Below are 19,268 nucleotides of genomic sequence, written 5' to 3' on the forward strand. Positions count from 1 at the left end.
TTTGTATAAGTGTGTGTCTGTGTGTGTGTATGTTTGTTACTCCTTCACGCAAAAAGTACTGGACGGATTGGGCTGAAATTTAAAATGGAGATATATTATACCCTTGATTAGCACATAGGCTACTTTTTATCCCGGAAAATCAAAGAGTTTCCACGGGAATTTTAAAAAACCTACATCCACGCGAACGAAGTTGCGGGCATCAGCTAGTATACTAATATTGTAAAGACAAAAGATTAATTTGCTTGTTAGTCAAAATTATTTGTGTGACTGACTGATCTACATATCAACACAATCAGCTCAAACTACTGGACAGATCGGTCTGAATTTGGGCATGCAGATAGCAATTATGACGTAGGTACCTATAGGCATCCTCTAAGATTTTCGAAAATTCCACCCCTAAGGGGGTAAAATAGTTGTTTGAAATTTGTACCTATACCTAATCCACGCGTACGAAGTAGCGAGCAAAAGCTAGTAGGTGCATATTACTTACATAACAATAGTTTTACAATGTAACTAACCAAACCAAATGTAACTAGACTATACATGTGAACTAAACTGTGTGTATGTGTGTGTGATATGTGTTGTGTAATATGTGTCTTTCAACCAAGTTGAGTCCTAGACACGAAGAAATTCTTAGCTCTAAGGCTAAGGCTATTGCTATTCCCAACCCTTCTTAATCAAATACATCAATATCGATTCCAATCGAGTCGAAATCGATTCCCGGCCACAATTAAATCGATACAATTTCATTAAGCGGGGGGAAACAACAGCTTGTGCGAATTTAAATCCAACGGAAATTTTGCTAGACGGCAATCTACGAGCAATTTAGCTGTAACGGAGTCATTTGGCTTGGAGCGTCTTCGCGGGGAGATGATTTGTAATTTGTTTTCTAGCTACAAGCTTACGGCAAAAGGTTTCAGCTGAAAATAGCGAGAAATTTCTAGAAAATTCGAGATATTTCTTTTGTTATCAGTCTCAATCTTCGAGCAATTTAGCTGTAACAGAGTCATTTGGCTAAGAGCGTCTTCGCCGAGATGATTCGTAAATTGATTTCTGACTATGTGTTTACGGTAAAAGATTGCACCTAAAAATTACTAGAAATTTCTAGAAATATCGAGATATTTGTTTTGTTATCAGACAGCAGACTCAATCTACGAACAATTTTGCTGTAACGGAGTCATTTGGCTTAGAAGATCTTTGAATTTGTTATTTGTTTCCTAGCTACAAGCTTGAGATAAAAGGTTTCAGCTGAAAATGACAAGAAATATCGAGATATTTCTTTTATTATTTTTATCTGGGGATCTGCTACGATTTTGTTAATCCACCAGAATTTTAACTGAAGATAATGTTTTGTAAATGACACAATATAGCTCATGAATATGTAGTTTAGAAAAAGAAGAAAAGCAAACAAGCAGAAGAATAAGTTTTTTTTTATACTTAAAAGAAGAAACTTACCATTTTGACGAGGATATCTGTAGCTGACGTAGTAAAACGCCAATGGCAAATCTCCAAAAATTGCTAAAAATCTTCTAATGCCCACTCATTTAAAACTGCATTTTTTCGAAATAAACTTTTACTACTAAGGACTATACTACTTGTAAAATATCACTTTTATCACTATAAGCACCATCTAAAGAGCATCTAGATACCTCTAAGAAAACTTTCAGTTTACACCAAAGTAGTAATATACAGAAAATCACTTCATAATAAAACACGTCACACTTAGTATACCTACCTTATTTCTAAAACTACTATAATCAAAAATCTCTACCTAACCCTCCAAAAGGCAACTGAAAAATGAAGACGGCATTAGAGACCGATGTCCAGTGTGGGAATCCAAACAGGTTTCTTGAGATATAAAATTAAACTCGTTGAAGGAATAACAAACTGGTTTCTTTGTGATGGGGTTGATGCAACCAAACCGGACAGCGGTCAGCGTGAGAAATAGAAGTAATGAATGAAAAAAATTAAGAATCTAATAAATATTCACCCTTTTCGATGGTCGTGTTTGAATAAGACTTCACCTGATGGCAAGCGATATTAGATCATGGTAGGTATCACCCGACGATGTGATCTTGTGGAAGGTTTTTTACTCAGATAAGTATACAAGTTAGCCATTATTTTATTTAGCTCTTTTCCATCTCACTTCTCAGACTGCATTATTCAATGGCATTATTAGGTATATACTATATGTACATCACTAGGTGAGATCGCAGGCAAGGGCTAACATGTAATAGGTATTGAAAACATAAAAACCCTCCAACTATAATTACTAAAGGTGAGCTTTAGCTCAATTATGAAACTTAACCTAATCTATTAATGCAAAAATATAGCTAATGCCTATAAAAATTAAGTTAAAAAAAAAATTCAGTTGCACCCGTTTCCCAGCCGCGCCAGCTGACGGATGCGGAGGAGAAAATGCAAGCCGTTTCATTACATTTTCTCGTTTGGAGCGAAACGATTTATGGCCGCACCTCGCCACGCCTAGCCACCTGTACTTAGCGAGCGTAATGAATTCTATTGACTTTAAAATACATGATTAATCGATCTATTTGATAAGTCGATCGATCTATTTGATAAGAACAGTACTAAGAGTATCATAATAATAGATCTATGGGCAGATACATACCTCCGTCTCTGATCTAAAGCTGTTTTATACCAAATAAGTATACAACCACGTTCAAACCACTTTGTGAGAAAACCCTTGATTTGAAAATGCTCAAACAAAACTCAGTTGCCCCCGTTTCCCCGCCGTGCCAGCTGACGGATGCGGCGGAGAAAATGCAAGCCGTTTCATTACGTTTTCTCGTTTGGAGCGGAACGATTTATGGCCGCACCTCGCCGCGCCTAGCCACCTGAACTTAGCGGGAGTAATGAATTCTTGAGCAACTTGTTTAAGACTGTAAATAAATACAGTACCCATTACTGAAACATTAGGTACAAGAAATTTCTAGAATTATCGCTCGTTAATAACAGGGCTCTCTCCGTCACTTGCTCCATACAATCGTAGTTCCAATTTCATTTGAATAATCAGTTTTTAGAATATGTCTGCAAAATTTCATGGACTTTGGTTGCTTAATATTCAAATGAAATTGGAACTACGTTTGTATGAAGCGAGTGACGGACAGACCCCTCTTAATTTGGTTGCCTGGAAGAGATCGCTAGTAGCGATAAGGCCGCCAAATTGTACCTACCTGCCTATATTTTGTTGTGCTTTATATGTGTTTTTTAACCGACTTCCAAAAAAGGAGGTTCTCAATTCGTCGGAATCTTTTTTTTTCGTATAAATTTTGTGGTGTTCAATAAAAGTATACTCATTCATTCATTCATTATCGAGGTAAGTATTTCTTTTAGGTATTTTTATCTACGAATAGGTAAGCTTCGATTTTAATCCACCTGCAAATTGATTGAAATTCATAATATTTTTATTCAATTAGTCTTTTACAAGGTACTTTTGGATCGTCAAAGCATCTACTTCAACTGGTTCAGAATACCTTTCCTACCGAGAAGAACCAGCAAGAAACTCGGCGGTTGCTCTTTTCATTTTAGATGATGGTTCGTAATTTTTAAAAAATATTGTATACTAGCTGATACCCGCGACTTCGTTCGCGTGGATTTAGGTTTTTTGAAATCCCGTGGGAAGTCTTTGATTTTCTGGGATAAAAAGTAGCTTATGTGTTAATCCTGGATATTATCTATCTCCATTCCGAATTTCAGCCAAAACTGTCCAGTAGTTTTTGCGTGAAGGAGTAACAAACATACACACACACACACACACACACACACACATACAAACTTTCGCCTTTATAATATTAGTGTGATTATGTACCTACATTATGTATTTATTTATGGTATATTATGTATTTACTAAGACTGAAATTAATAAAATATCTTGAAAGCTTTGTTTACTTTTCATTTCATACTCCATCTTTCGTTTATCATCAACCCTGCACGCACCCACATTATGGAGAACAACATTATGGAGAACCTTTAAACATGCAGGTTTCCTCACGATCTTTTCCTTCACCGTTAAAACAAGTGATAGCTTTATTGCTTAAAACGCACGTAGGTAACTCTGAAAAGTTAGAGTAGCATGCCCGGGATCGAACCCCCGACCTGCCGAAATAGGAGGCGAATGTCTCACCACTAAGTAGACTGTCGCGTTTCTTTGAAATAGTTGTCTTAGTACGTGCCAGCATGCCTCTAACGGTGTTTGGAGGCACGTAGTGTCCCAGTAGACTGAGATACGAGGCGTTGTTGGTCCCTTGTGCTCCGTCGTCAGCGGTGAGATGGAACGCCATGAGGTTTTTAGCCGGTAGGAGCCCGACGTAACCACAGTGCTCCCCCGTGGCCGGTGGTATCTACGACAGATTTTCCTCACAAAAAAAAAGTACAAGTGTCTAAGCACTCCTTTGTCAGGATCACATTTTAAACTAGCATAATGTTGTAAGGACAAATATAAACTGTAAACGTTTATTTTTTGTGAAATAAATAAATTGAACTAAATTTAAAAAAAAAAATACCTAGTAATGTGAGAATTAAAACAGGTTTTCTAGATACAAATTCTAGTTCTTCGGGTAAAGAACAGGTTCTTTTGTTACGGGGTTGAAGCGACCCCACGAAAACGGACAGCGGTCAGCGCAAGCGTGAGAAATGAAGGGTTAGTAGGTGCATTGTTAATGGTTATTTTGTCACTATCTACACTAATATTAATTATAATAAAGAGGTAAAGTTTGAGAGTTTGGATGTAGGAGGTAATATCCGAAATTACTCAATTAAATTACTCATCTGATGCCAAAAATTATTTAATTGATAGTCATTGAGTGGTAAAGGTTAGTAGTTATAGTAAAAAACATAGAAAATAATAAGTAAAGCGGACAGCCGTGATAGTCTAGTGGTTAAGTGAGGGGTCCGGAGTTTGATCCCGGGCACGCACTTCGGAGTTTATGTGCGTTTTTAAGCAATTAAGTAAGTACATGTAAGTAGATTGTAGGTATCACTATCACTTGCTTTAACGATGAAGGAAAACATCGTGAGAAAACTTGCATGTTTGAGAGTTATCCATCTTCTCTAAGGTAAGTAAAGTCTTATCTACACTTGGCCAGTGTGGTGGACTACGTATGGCCTAAGCCCATCTCATTCTGAGAGGAGATTCGCGTGCTCAGTATTGGGCCGGCGATGGGTTGAGATCATGAAACATAAGAAATCATTACTGTGAATTTATAATTACACAGATACTTACTACAAAACTGTATTGACCGTTGACCTGTATTCCCTATACTTACCCTATTTTGCAAACAAGTGTAAATTAATTTATAACACCCCCGACAAGTGAAGGTTACAGTAACTAGAAAAGAGCTGATAACTTTCAAACGGCTGAACCGATTTTCTTGGATTCCACTCTATTAAGCCACCTTTCAAACAAAAAAAAACTAAATTAAAATCGGTTCATTCGTTTAGGAGCTATGAAGCCACAGACAGATACACAGATACACACGTCAAACTTATAACACCCCTCTTTTTGGATCGGGGGTTAAAAATGTTGGATATGGGTGGTTACTTTAATTGATAAATGGGATTTTCTTATTGTAATAAAACCCATAGGTATTAGTTATTAATAAGTTATTTAGATGGTGGCCACGACTTCGTCCGCGCGGATTCAAGTTTTTAAAAATCCCGTGGGAACTCTCTCATTTTCTGGGACCAAAAATATCCCATGTCGTTCCTCGGAATGAATACTATCCCTGTACCTTGATAGGTTAAATCGGCGATCCTTGATAATAAATAAATAAAAATAAAAAAGCCTTTTATTTCTTCTCTAATTTTACATTATTATTGGATTATTAGGTATACATACCTACAACTAAATACTAGACGTTAAAATAAATACCTAGTAATGTACCTATTAAAATTAATAACATACGATAAAAAATTATGAAGAACTAACTCTTTTCATGTCAAGGCCTTGATAACACAATAGTTGTTATTATTTGCAACTTTGACGAATTTTGCAATCATTGAATGATTGCAATTTTTGGCAAAATGCGTGAATTTAAACCGTGAAGACCCTTAGCGACAAGGGAGCCATAAAGCTGCGATTAAAATTACGGCAGTTTCACTTTCAGCTCGTCGTCTCATAAAACTGAGGTATCGTGGCGATTCACCAATCATCTGAGAGCTTTGCCAGTCAGCCACCAAAATTGTCGTCGACTATGGCGTTTTCAGTTTTCAGTTCAGTCCGCGTTGACCCTGATTATTCAGTCTATGTTTTTCACTTAGCGCCATCTAGTATCAGGTAGCGAAATTAACAAGCCGTACACGCTGCATATGCCATCTATTGTCTAGTTGCGACCACAAACTATTCGAATTTTTAAAAAGTTTTATAAAAAAATATTTATTATGTACTTAATAAAAAAAATGTGATGTGTTTTTTTGTATTTTCACTCATTTACAATCGATTTAGTGTTAGTATACACACTTTTTAATTCCTCATACAGAGCCATCTATTGGTAAGAAGTTACAGCTGTTGGAATAAGAACCATTCTTATTAGAAATCAACCCCTTTCTAATCCTGTCAATTGAAAAAGGGCGCGAAAATTCGAAATATGTACTTGATACTTTTACTGATTAGATGTACTACGACCCAACTTGGACTTCGTCTGTGTTGGTGTTAGCTGGCGGGCGTGCTCTGCATTTTTGGTGAGTTTTTTTTTTTTGTTAAAACTGACCGGAAAGCGCTGTAGGGGGGTGCCGTGCGTATGTCGGCGAGCACCGGCACGGACAGAGTCCATACTTGTATAGTTTAATTAACTTGTTACAAATTACTACAGACTTGACATTGGCTTATCTTTGTGAAGCCAGACGAGAGAGAAAAAAAAACGACCTAACATATTATTCTAAAGTGATAAGAATAAGAATAAGAAGTGTTTATTTGCTAGAATATGGTATAATATACAAGTACATTGGTCTTAAATATTATGTGGAACCGCATATTCTGCCAAGCATGGCGTGCAAAATTTATTGAATTTAATTAATGTAACAAACATGTCAAATTATTATTAATTATTGCATTCACTATTTAAAATTTGTCATTCAAAAATTCATTAACATCATAATAACCTTTGTTTAATAAAAATTTAAATAAATAACATCTAAAAGAAGTAAGGCTCATTGCATAACTGTGTGACGGTAGATGGTTATGGATACGTATTGCCGCACAGTACACATTCTTTGTATATAAAGCCAATCGTTGTGCTGGTATACAAATTTTATTTTTATGTCTACTGCTCGGTTTTATTTCTGTCTTTAGTTTAAAGTATTGGGGATATTTACGGACAAATATGCAAACTTCATAAATATATAAACATGGGAGAGGCAATATTTTAAGTTTTTTGAATAAAGGCTTACAACTGTCAGTAAAATCAGCATTACAAATAGACCTAACACAACGTTTTTGCGCCTTAAAAGCTTCTAGTGCATTGGTGGAATTTCCCCAAAGTATTATTCCATATCTTAACAAAGATGAGGCATATCCATGGTAGGCCAACAGTGATGCCTCAACTGAAACTATTTGTCGAATACGACCCAAAGCATAGACATACTTATGTAATTTTGTGCATAAATTCTGAATATGTGCCTTCCAATTACAATACTTATCTATAGTAATTCCCAAAAAAACAATGTCATCTACTTCTTCAATTCTCACATCATTAAATTTAATATCAAGGTTTTGTGTTTTAGTTTTATATGTTTGAAATTGCATTATATTAGTCTTAGATATATTTACTTTTAAATTATTTATATTAAGCCAGTCTACCACATCCATTAGTGCGCCTTGTACTTCACTCTTTATATTGTGACGTTGTTTAGATTTAATTAATAGGGTAGTATCGTCAGCGAAAAGTATGCATTCGTGTTTTATAATGTCAGGGAGATCGTTTATATAAAGAAGGAAAAGTAACGGCCCTAGTACACTACCCTGCGGTACTCCGAAGATATTTTCCCTGTAGCATGAACGAAATAATGTTTTATTATTTCCCACAAAACTACAGATTTCAACACATTGTTTTCTATCCTTTAAATATGATTTAAACCAATCTTGGGCTTGTCCTCGTATTCCGTAGCGTTCTAATTTATTGAGTAAAATATCATGGTCGACATAGTCAAATGCTTTACTCATATCAAGGTAAATTGCTATCGGAGCTACACCTGCATTAAGACTTTCTGTTACTTTTTTAACTAATTCAAAGCACGCAAGAGTTGTTGAACTATTCTTTCTGAACCCGAACTGTTCGGGTTTTAAAATATTACAAGAGGAAAGGAAGCTATGCAACTTATTAAACATGACTCTTTCTAAAATTTTAGATAATATAGGCACTAAAGTGACTGGTCTATAGTTACTTATGTCCTTTTTATCTCCCTTTTTGAAAAGTGGTTTGACTATTGAGAATTTCAGTCGTGTAGGATAATGCCCTTGGACAAGTGTCAAATTTACAATGTGGCATAACGGAGAAGCTAGTACCAGAGCAGCGTCCTTCAACACCCTAGTGCTGATATTGTCATATCCGGTAGATGCCGTATTCTTTAATGATTTTATGATTTTATAAATATCGTGGGGATTAACAGGAGACAAAAATATAGTTTTAGAATTAAATGGTATTTCAACATTATGATTACCTTTATTTGATTTATTAGAACCATTTGTTAAATTTATATAAAAGTCATTGAATTTTTCACATATAATTTTTGGTTTCGTGTATGTATTATTGTTATATTTGATCTCTGATAAATTGTTATTATTATTATTTTTATAGTTGAAATTATCCTTAATTATTTGCCAAGCAGATTTACATATATTTTTAGATTTTTGAAGCTTACTGTGGTTAACTATTCGCTGAGCGTACCTACACTATACATTTTTTTAATATCGAAGAATAATTACGATATTTAACTTTATTCATATTTTTTAACAGTTTAGACTTTGAAAGGTGATATTTTAGATAGAGACAACGTTTTTGTATACAACACCGTTTAATGGTCCTTGTCATCCATTTATGTTTAATGGCTTTATTTGATATTCTCACTGTAACAATTGGGAAGCATAAGTCGTAAAAAAGAATAACTAATTCATAAAATTTATTAAATGCTTTTTCTGTATCCTGTTCCTCGTAAATTTCGTTAAAAGTTAAAGATGACATGGCTTCTATGAATTTTTTAATATTTTCAATACCCAGATCTCTCCTCTTTTCATACCAAAAATCATTTACGTTACGTTTCTTGCCCTTAACCCTAACTGATGCAGTTATAACCTGTGCATGTTCGTGGTCAGAGAGGCCTAAACAAAATTGTTTCGCTACAACTGATAATAAATTACTGGCTATTAAATCAATACATGATTGGTTACTCTAAAGTTGAGTTTATAACATTACTAGCTTTCTAAATAATGTTATTTTTCACTAGCCACATATTTTTGGCTATAATTTTGTATGTATTATTAAACTTAAGCAAAATATGTGTAGACTGTACTTAGATAAGAAAAACCATAATGACCCGACGCGACGTTTTGATGTTTGCAGAAAAGCCGTCATGGTCTATCCAGCTTAGCTCTACCTCCTAAGGTTGACAGCGTTCTTACCAAACGTGACCTCGGAGTTTGTTTATAATTTCCACACAAACTATTAAAGCTAAGAAAAAATTTAAGCAAAATGTGTTTAAATTATCTTCAAAATGGTGTTTATTTAAAAAAATGTTGTATAATATGGTGAAGGGTTTATTCGAGCCGGAGTATCTTCTGCAGTCTTTCCCTGAAGCCTAGCTGGCGGGCAAATATACCAGGTCCGTAGCCAGGGCAGATAATATGACTGAAGAATAGAAACTGACCGATTTCGTCGAAACCGTTTTGATAGGCCCCATATTGCTGATTGATAATTTATTATTGACTAGCCGATGCCCGCGGCTTCGCCCGCGTGAATTTAGGTTTTTCGAAATCCCGTGGAAACTCTTTGATTTTCCGGGATAAAAAGTAGCCTATGTGCTAATCCAGGATATTATCTATCTCAATTCCAAATTTCAGCTAAATCCGTGTGGTAGTTTTTGCGTGAAGGAGTAACAAACATACACACACACACACACACACACACACACATACACACACACACACACACACACACACCCACACACACACACACACACACACACCCACACATACACACACACACACACACACATACAAACTTTCGGCTTTATAATATTAGTGTGATGTCAATTCAGAAATAGCAATTCAGCAATATGCGTGATGCTGGTACCATAGAACACTTCTAAGTTATCGAGATTACCTGAGATACTAAGTACCTACAGACTTACCTGATAATTGAATTCCAGGATAACTATCAACCCTTCAATCCTGATGCTGCAGAAGTACTCCTAAAGTAGGTATAAGGAATCAGGAACTCTTGATGGCAAATGGCTATTGTGGGCACCAAGTCCCTACCTAGGTACACCCTTTACCTACTATTGAACTCCAGGATCCTACTCTTTAATCTTGATGATGAAGAAAACTGCACTCCTACGGTGTGGGCAATCAGGAATTGTTAATGGTGAATCGTTTTTATGGCTAGGTACCAGCCTTCTCTATTAGGTAGACTCTGGGTTCCATCTCCTCAATCCTGATGCGACAGGATACCGTAGGTACTCCTAAGATATGGGGAATTAGGAACTGTTAATGGTGAATTATGGGTACCAAGTAGGTACAGCCTTCACCATCAAACTCTGGGCTTCATCTCTTCAATCCTGATGCTGCAGGGTACAACACTCATATTAGGGTATACTTATTATGTTGTGGGGATTCAGAAACTGTTGATATATTTTTTTAATTTATTAATCACTAGATGATGTCCGCGACTTCGTCTGCGTGGATTTAGGTTTTTTGGGATTCCGTACCTCAAAATGAAAAACGGAACCTTTATAAGATCACTTTGTTATCTGTCTGTCCGTCCGTCCTTCGTGTCTGTCACGAAAACCTAAAGGGTACTTCCCGTTAACCTAGAATCATGATTTGGCAGGTAGGTAGGTCTTATAGCACAAGTAAAGGAATAAATCCGAAAACCGTGAATTTGTGGTTATGTCATTAAAAAAAATTAAAATGTGTTTTAATTTTCAAAGTAAGTACCTATCTACCTATAGTATAGGTATTCACTTAGTAGTTTTTAATTTATCGTGCAAAACTTCGGAAAAATTACCTGAGTACCTACTTACGGAACCCTCGCTCGGTGCGCGAGTCTGACTCGCACTTGACTGGTTTTTTTTTAAATCTCGTAGGAACTCTTTGCTTTAGGACTTCGTCTGTGTTGGTGTTAGCTGGCGGGCGTGCTCTACCTTTTTGAAGTGTTTTTTTTGTTAAAACTGACTGGAAAGCGCTCTAAGGGGGTGCCGTGCGTATGTCGGCGAGCGCCGGCACAGACGGGGTCCATACTTGTATAGTTTAACTAACTTGATAAAAATAACTACAAACTTGACATTGGCTAATCTTTGTAAAGCCAGACAAGAGAGACAAAAAAAAAAAAAGACTCTTTGCTTTTCCGGGATGAAAAGTTGCCTATGTCCGTCCCCGGTAAACAGGTGTAAGCTAACTCTGTACTTAAGAAGGTAGGTAAGTAGGTACTTACCTACTTACCAAATTTCATCAAATTGGTTAAACTGTTGGGCCGTGAAAAGCTACAGACAGACACAGTTTCGTGTACCTATGAATAATGCACAAGAATTTCTTATAATTTAAGTAGTTATAGGTAAGTATAACTCGCCAAAGTCCAAACTGCACAGCAGTTTATTGGCGAGAGCGCTCATAAAAGATAGAGATATACCTACCTACTTACCTATTAGTAGGTAGGTACGTAGGTACTAGGTAGGTACCTAACAAATACAGACTTCATCATTAAACTCCGGGTTCCAACTCTTTGATACTTTGCAGGGTACTAATTAGGTAAGTACCTACTTACCTATTGCACTCGTATGGTGTGGGGAATCACGAACTTTTAATGGTGAATTAATTAGGTATTTGTACTTTGCCTTACTACCAAAAACGCACTTTAAAAATGGTCCTAAGTATACTTACTTAGCACACTTTCCTCTAAGTAGATAAATATACCTATTAGGTATATAGAAAAGAAAATATTGTATCTAGTTACAACCTACTTACCTAAAGGTTTGGCAAACAAGCTACTTCTTGAATATTGATTCACTTTTGACTTAATAAAAAAAAAGACTCTAACACGGTTATCACTGATTTAAAGTGCTGAATTTATCATGAAAAAGAAAGGTAAAATTCTGACTAGTACTTATCACCAATTCCAAAATGACGAATCTATAAAAAATGACGAATCTATGTAAGAAAAAGCAGGGAAAATCTGACTGTAAGTACCACTGATTCAAAATACTGAATCCATTTAGATAAGCAGGAAAAATTCTGGTATTATACCATCGATTCAAAAGTGCTGAATCCATCAAGAAAAAACAGGTAAAAATTCTGACTCTACCACTGATTCAATAGCGCTGAATCTATCAAGTAGGTAAAAGCATGGGAAAATTCTGAGTCTACCATTGATTCAAAAGTGCTGAATCTATTAAGAAAAACTGAAAAAATTCTTTCTGAAATACCATCGATTCAAAAGTGCTGAATCCATAAAGAAAAAGCAGGGAAAATTTTGATTTTAGGTACCTACCATTGATTCAAAAGTGCTGAAACTATCGAAAATAGCAGGGAAAATTCTGACGTTACCACCGATACAAAAGTGCTGAATCCATCAAGAAAAAGCAGGGAAAATTTTGACTTTACCATTGATTCAAAAGTGCTGAATCTATCAAAAATAACAGGGAAAATTCTGACTTTACCATCGATTCAAAAGTGCTGAATCCATCAAGAAAAAGCAGGGAAAAATTCTGACTCTGCCACCGATTTAAAAGTGCTGAATCTATCAAGAAAAAGCAGGAAAAAATTCTGATTCCACCATTGATTCAAAAGTGAATCTATCAAGAAAAGCAGGGAAAATTCTGACTGTACCACCGATTCAAAAGCGCTGAATCCATCAAGAAAAAACAGGGAAATTTCTGACTCTATCAACGATTCAAAAGTATTGAATCTGTTAAGAAAACGCTTTGAAAAATTCTGATTCTGACACCGATTCAAAAGTACTGAATCTGCCATGAAAAAGCTAAGAAAATTGTGTCTTACTGCCTTTTACCTGTGCGGTATGCCTCAGAATATATATCTTATAGCACCCTATGCTAAATGTTAATCAATAAATTAAACTATGCCATACTTATCAGATTAAAAAATGTATTAAAAAAATATATTGAAAATTTCGATGGCAGACAGTTTTTACATCAATAGTCCACGGCTATCACCCAAGCTGATAGTCATGAAAACCGAACGAAAATTCAATAAAAACCTACCCGCTTCAAAACTTCTTCCAAACTTGATCCACTATCAAAACTATTTAGCCACGCCTTCCAACAATGAAATCACTTAAGTATTACCATCTCTTTCTATCACACTTTTAAAACGTTATGCAAAGTGAGATAGTTCTACTCATTTCGTAGCTATTGTTAATATAGTTTTTGACGCTCAATCTGAAATGCAATAAGTTGCGTCATTAATACAGGCGATTTTCAAGCTTATGTTATGTTATTTTAGGGTGAAAAACTGAACACGTTGAAATCTTTTTATAACGTTTCAGTAGAGGTTGAAGACGGAATAGAGCAACATTTTTACGCGAGCGATTCAGTAGCGTAAGGTGACGTCGTAAGAGCTATAGTGGCGTAAAAATACATAACTTAAGACGTTCTAGGAAAAAAATACGCGGCAGCTAGTAATTCTATATCGACGTCTTGCGCAAGATGGCGGTGGCTGAAGCGTTCGAAATTTGAATTTCTCTGAGGAATAGGTAGGTGGGGTGCTATTTTGTAGGGTTCTTGCTATTTTGGTGGTTTCAGCGCTTTTGACGCTTTGAAAGCGCTTCGCCAGTTTTGTATGAGATTTGGTGTTGGAACGTCTAATAAGAATTTTGTTTTGGTACGAATTCGAAACTGCGGATTTAGAACATAAGTAGGACATAGGTACTTAGGTAACGAAAAATTTTGCAGGCATGTTTTTTTATAGGTAACAATAACTAATAAGTAGGTACGTAGGATGTTATTAAACGCTAGCAAAAATGAAGATAGGTGATAGTAAGTAGGTACCTACTGATGATTATGACTTACTGATTAGGTGCCACAATAAAAAACGCAAAAAGAAAATTTAAAAAAATCTGAATAAAACAAATAAAACATCTGACTGACGCTAGGTCAACGAACGTTGCGTAAATAGGTGCCGCAGGGTCAATGCCGAGTTGTAGGCGGGGCAATGCCCCGAGTTTTGCACGCTATACATTGCGGGGATTGCGGGTTTGAAATTTAATCTAAGTACCTAGGTATAAAATTACATAAAATTTAATAAAAAAATTAGAAGGACTTTACAATGACTCTAATAAGATTGAGATCTATAGAGCGCACTTTGACTTTGCCTAGACTCAAACTTAAAAGTCTGCAAAGTCAGAGCACGTCTTTACCTAGATCTCAGCCTAAGTAGGTACCTACGTAGGTACCTACTTACATACTTACTTATAAGTTATAACAGTTATAAACTTTAAATCTTTAAATGTGTTTGATATATTTTTTCTACAAAGAACGTACCCCTATTAAACTTGAAAAATACCTGTTCCATTCAACAGGTTAAAAGACGGCACAAAAAAACCTACGTTAAAAAAATTGTTAACAGGGCTCTCTCCGTCACTTACTCCATACAATCGTAGTTCCAATTTCATTTAAATATTAAGCAACCAAAGTCCATGAAATTTTGCAGACATATTCTAGAAACTAATATCTGTACTTGTGGTGTTTTAGATTTTTATAAAAATATGTAGTTTTAAAATTACAGGGCCTCAAAGATTTGTATGTGAATTTTTAAGACCGCGTAACTTTGAAACCGAATATTTTAACAGAAATCTGAAAAACCACAGGGATAGACATTAGTTTCTAGAATATATCTGCAAAATTTAAATATATTTGCAAGACTTTGGTTGCTTAATATTGAAATAAAATTGGAACTACGTTTGTATGGAGCGAGTGACGGAGAGACCCCTCTTAAGTCGAATGAAATTCTCACAAGACAACATTTTGATTCAGATTGAATTGGCTATAACCGGACCGAACAGGTTTTGCTTTTTATCTAATTTTGTGTAGAAATTAGTCTATTTTGTTATTTTTATGGGGCATCAATAGTGTCATGAGAAAAATAACATATCAAAAATACGGTTGACCTTTAAACCTAATATAACCTACAATTAAATTATCTAATGCTCTAATTATTTATCTAATAATCTTAGTATTTTCTAGTTTTAAGTTTAGTTGATAATTTGTATGAATTGTACCTACTTAATTATTTTTATTTTTATCCTTTTTTTTGTGATTTTGTTGAGCTGAATAAACTTTTACTTATTTATTCATTATTTATTTAAAGTGCAACCCTTTGCTACGAAACTTACAAACATAAGTGCGAAAATTCACTTTCTGTGAAAAACCACCTATGAAATTCCAGCGGTATTGACCTTGATCATAATTCCTAACTAAATTAATCTAGCAAACATACCTACCTAGGTACCTATAGGTATGTAGGTAATGTAAGTGTGAAAATAATCAAAAAATTCTGTGAATTTGCTGTGAAATCCTAATGTAATTTACCTATCTGGAGTTCTATGATATCTTTGACAATAATACTTAGATAATAATAACATACGCTTGAACATACGTTGAAATACCTGTTTAATTCAACAGGTTTAAGAGAACATACGAAAGTCGAACAAAATTCTCAATTCTCACAAGAAAGCATTTGATTCAGTTTGAGCCGGCTGTAACCGGATCGAACTGGTTTTGCTTTTCTATATCTAATTTTGTGAAGAAAGTTGTCTATTTATGGGGAATCCATGGGTCAATATGTCATGTGAACGGCGCTATTTTTGGTTACCATTCCCTTCCTTTAGTTTATATTATGTTGTTTAATTTAAAAATAATATTTGCTACAAAGTGTTAAAGTTTCTACAGAATTTTCTATGAATTTTATTGAAAGGCGGCGAATCAGTTTTGACCGCCCAAAACCGGATTGAACTGTTTATCTTTATGAAGAAAGCGGCCTATTAGGTACCTACCTACTTAATTCATTTTGGGGATAAACTTGAAGACATTGATATGCCATGGAAATAATTTTCAGTTTTCAGTAGGTACCTATCATGGATAGATATAGGATATAACCAACCTAGCACAACTTTTCCGTTTAGCGAAAGACAGGAATTTATAACGACGAGATGACGGTCAACCTCCAATAGTGAAAAGGTACAAGAAGATGGTTTTTATAAGCCAAACCCAAAGCCGAGATTTGCTCCGATTTAAATCGGCTAAGTACTTAGGTAGGACTTACTTAGATATCTATTTTTGTGTAGATATGTTTAGGAACTAAGGAGAGAATTCTAGATACCTAGGTAGATAGGTATGTATCTAATAGAGCGGCCAGTGGTCAGTCGATCCCGAGAGAGCATTGGGTCAAGGGCGGGCGACAGATTGATAATAAACGCAAATTACTCCGAGTTCATGTAAACAATGTAGATACCTATACCTACTGCCTAAAGAGGTATTTATATCTAAATAGGTCGTTGTTAGGCTTGTTTGAAGCTGCTGTTTTAGGGTCCGTACCTAAAGAGGGGTCTCTCCGTCACTCGTTCCATACAAACGTAGTTCCAATTTCATTTGAATATTAAGCAACCAAAGTACATGAAATTTTGCAGACATATTCTAGAAACTAATATCCATGCCTGTGGTTTTCCAGATTACTGTTAAAATATTCGGTTTCAAAGTTACGCGGTCTTAAAAATTCACATACAAATCTTTGAGCTTCTGTAATTTTAAAACTACATATTTTTAGAAACATCTAAAACACCACAGGCACAGATATTAGTTTCTAGAATATGTCTGCATTTCATGAACTTTGGTTGCTTAATATTCTAATGAAATTGGAACTACGATTGTATGGAGTAAGTGACGGAGAGAGCCCTGTTAAACATCTATCGGTTTTTCGAACTATGTGCCCTGCACATTGCCACTTCAGCTTTGCCACCTACTGCACTATGTCGGTTACTCTGGTTCTCCTACGATCCTACACAAGTACTTACTTACCTATTATATCTATAGATGGTATAAATCTTTGTATGAAAAGCGATGGGGGGCGTGCTGTGGAAACTTCTCTTAAATTCCACCCCTTACAATATAAAATAACTTCTACCCACCTACATCCAAACAGTTATAAGTCGCTATCCTATAAGCTAACAGCTATAACTAGCTGTATTAAATTCCGAAAGGGTCCCATAAACTAAAACAGCCCGCATTTCCAAAAAGGAAATAGCAAGCCGATAAGAATCCATTTTGAGACGTCTGCAAGACTAATGCTCCCTCGGGCTTATCGCACAAAAGGTACCCCACCCCTCTTTATAGAATTTTCGGGCTTGCCTCTAAGGGGGAACCCCCTTTTTGCAGCGTACATTTTCATTTCCTTCATCTTTCCGCGCTCGAGGTAACCAGGGACGGACTTGGACCGTTCAAATAATCCCATCCATACTTACCTACTTAACATTATAAATGCAATAGTGTGTGTGTCTGTTTGCTACGTTTTCACGGCACGTTTTTACCGATTTAGACGAAAGTACAGAGATAGTTTGCATCTCGGGAAAGGGGGAAAATTTAAGAGTTCCCACAGGATTTATACACAAAAACTATAGTTTTTGCAACAACAAAGTCTATCGTAGCAATTTTTTAACCCCTGACCCAAAAAGAGGGGTGTTATAAGTTTGACGTGTGTATCTGTGTACCTATCTGTATCTGTCTGTGGCATCGTAGCTCCTAAACGAATGAACCGATTTTAATTTAGTTTTTTTTTTATTTGAAAGGTGGCTTGATCGAGAGTGTTCTTAGCTATAATAATCGAAGAAAATCAGTTCAGCCGTTTGAAAGTTATCAGCTCTTTTCTAGTTTTCTTATAGAGGTTTTTGTGTCGGGGGTTTTTAAATTTTGAGTTATTTAATAGCGCGTTCGATCCGTCCCTGCATCCAATTCCCCGTCTTACAGCGGCAACCTTAGACACCCGCTTCACCCCCCACCCCTCCCGCAGTTCGTTAGCGAACTTCCATACTTTGTAATATGCAAATGTCGAGTCTAAGGGGAAGCCGTGTTACGTCTTAAAATGAATTAATGACGTAGGTGATTTAGGGGAGGCGCTAGGGGTGGGTTTCAGGGGGGTTACAGGTGGGACTGCTTAGACATTTTGAGTAAATATTGATTATAATGTCTTCGCTTGTGTTTGTGTTTGTAAAATTGTTTTTGTTTGAGTTTGAGTTTTGTTATAATTTGAATTAGATACCTACCTGTACCTCAAAAGAAAAAATGAACCCTTATTAGCATCACTTCGTTTTCTGTCTGTCGTGACTGTCAAAAAACCTACCTAGTGTAGGTACCTACTTTCCGTTGACTTAGTAGGTATAGCACACATAATTATATCTAAAGGGAAAAATGCGAAAACCTTTGTGCTTACATTACAAAAAAAAATTAAAATGTGGTCATGAACAAATAATTAGTATTTTCAACTTTCAAAATATAATAGATAACTAGGTATACCAAGTGGGATATCATATGAAAGGGTATACCTATAGGTACCTGTACATTCTAAAACAGTTGTTAATTATTTTTATGCGTACCTAATAGTTTTTAATTTATCGCGCAAAATGTCGAAAAAAAAGACTATAATACCTACCTACCTACCTAACCATCGCTCGGTGCGCGAGTCTGACTCACACTTAGTGATAGGTATTTTTTGAGGTAACTAGGAATATCGTGAGGAAAATGATAAACTATGGGTGTGTCTTCCTTTAGGCCTTTTTAAGTACCTACTTAAATAAATACCTACCTTTAATTAAGGAAAACACCGTGAGGAAATTGATTACTTACCTACTTGTATTATGGATATGTTTTCCTTGTGAGGAAATTGATTACTTATATTATGGGTATGTTTTCCTTGTGAGGAAATTGATTACTTATATTATGGCTATGTTTTCTTTCTGAGGAAATTGATTACCTACTTATATTATGGCTATGTTTTCTTTCTGAGGAAATTGATTACTTATATTATGGCTGTTTTC

The 19,268-nt window shown here is 35.6% G+C and overlaps 1 long non-coding RNA gene across 1 annotated transcript; it reads right to left on the reverse strand.

Annotated features, from left to right (window-relative positions):
* Positions 1 to 502: 502 nt before the first annotated feature.
* On the reverse strand, positions 503 to 14,422 carry LOC123877238. The gene is made up of 3 exons (XR_006798537.1): positions 14,312 to 14,422; positions 11,994 to 12,001; positions 503 to 513 (listed from the first exon to the last, which is right to left on the reverse strand). It is a non-coding gene; the product is annotated as an uncharacterized LOC123877238 (long non-coding RNA).
* Positions 14,423 to 19,268: the final 4,846 nt, after the last annotated feature.

This window comes from Maniola jurtina, chromosome 23 (assembly GCF_905333055.1).
Source record: "Maniola jurtina chromosome 23, ilManJurt1.1, whole genome shotgun sequence".
Taxonomy (NCBI): Eukaryota; Metazoa; Arthropoda; class Insecta; order Lepidoptera; family Nymphalidae; genus Maniola; species Maniola jurtina.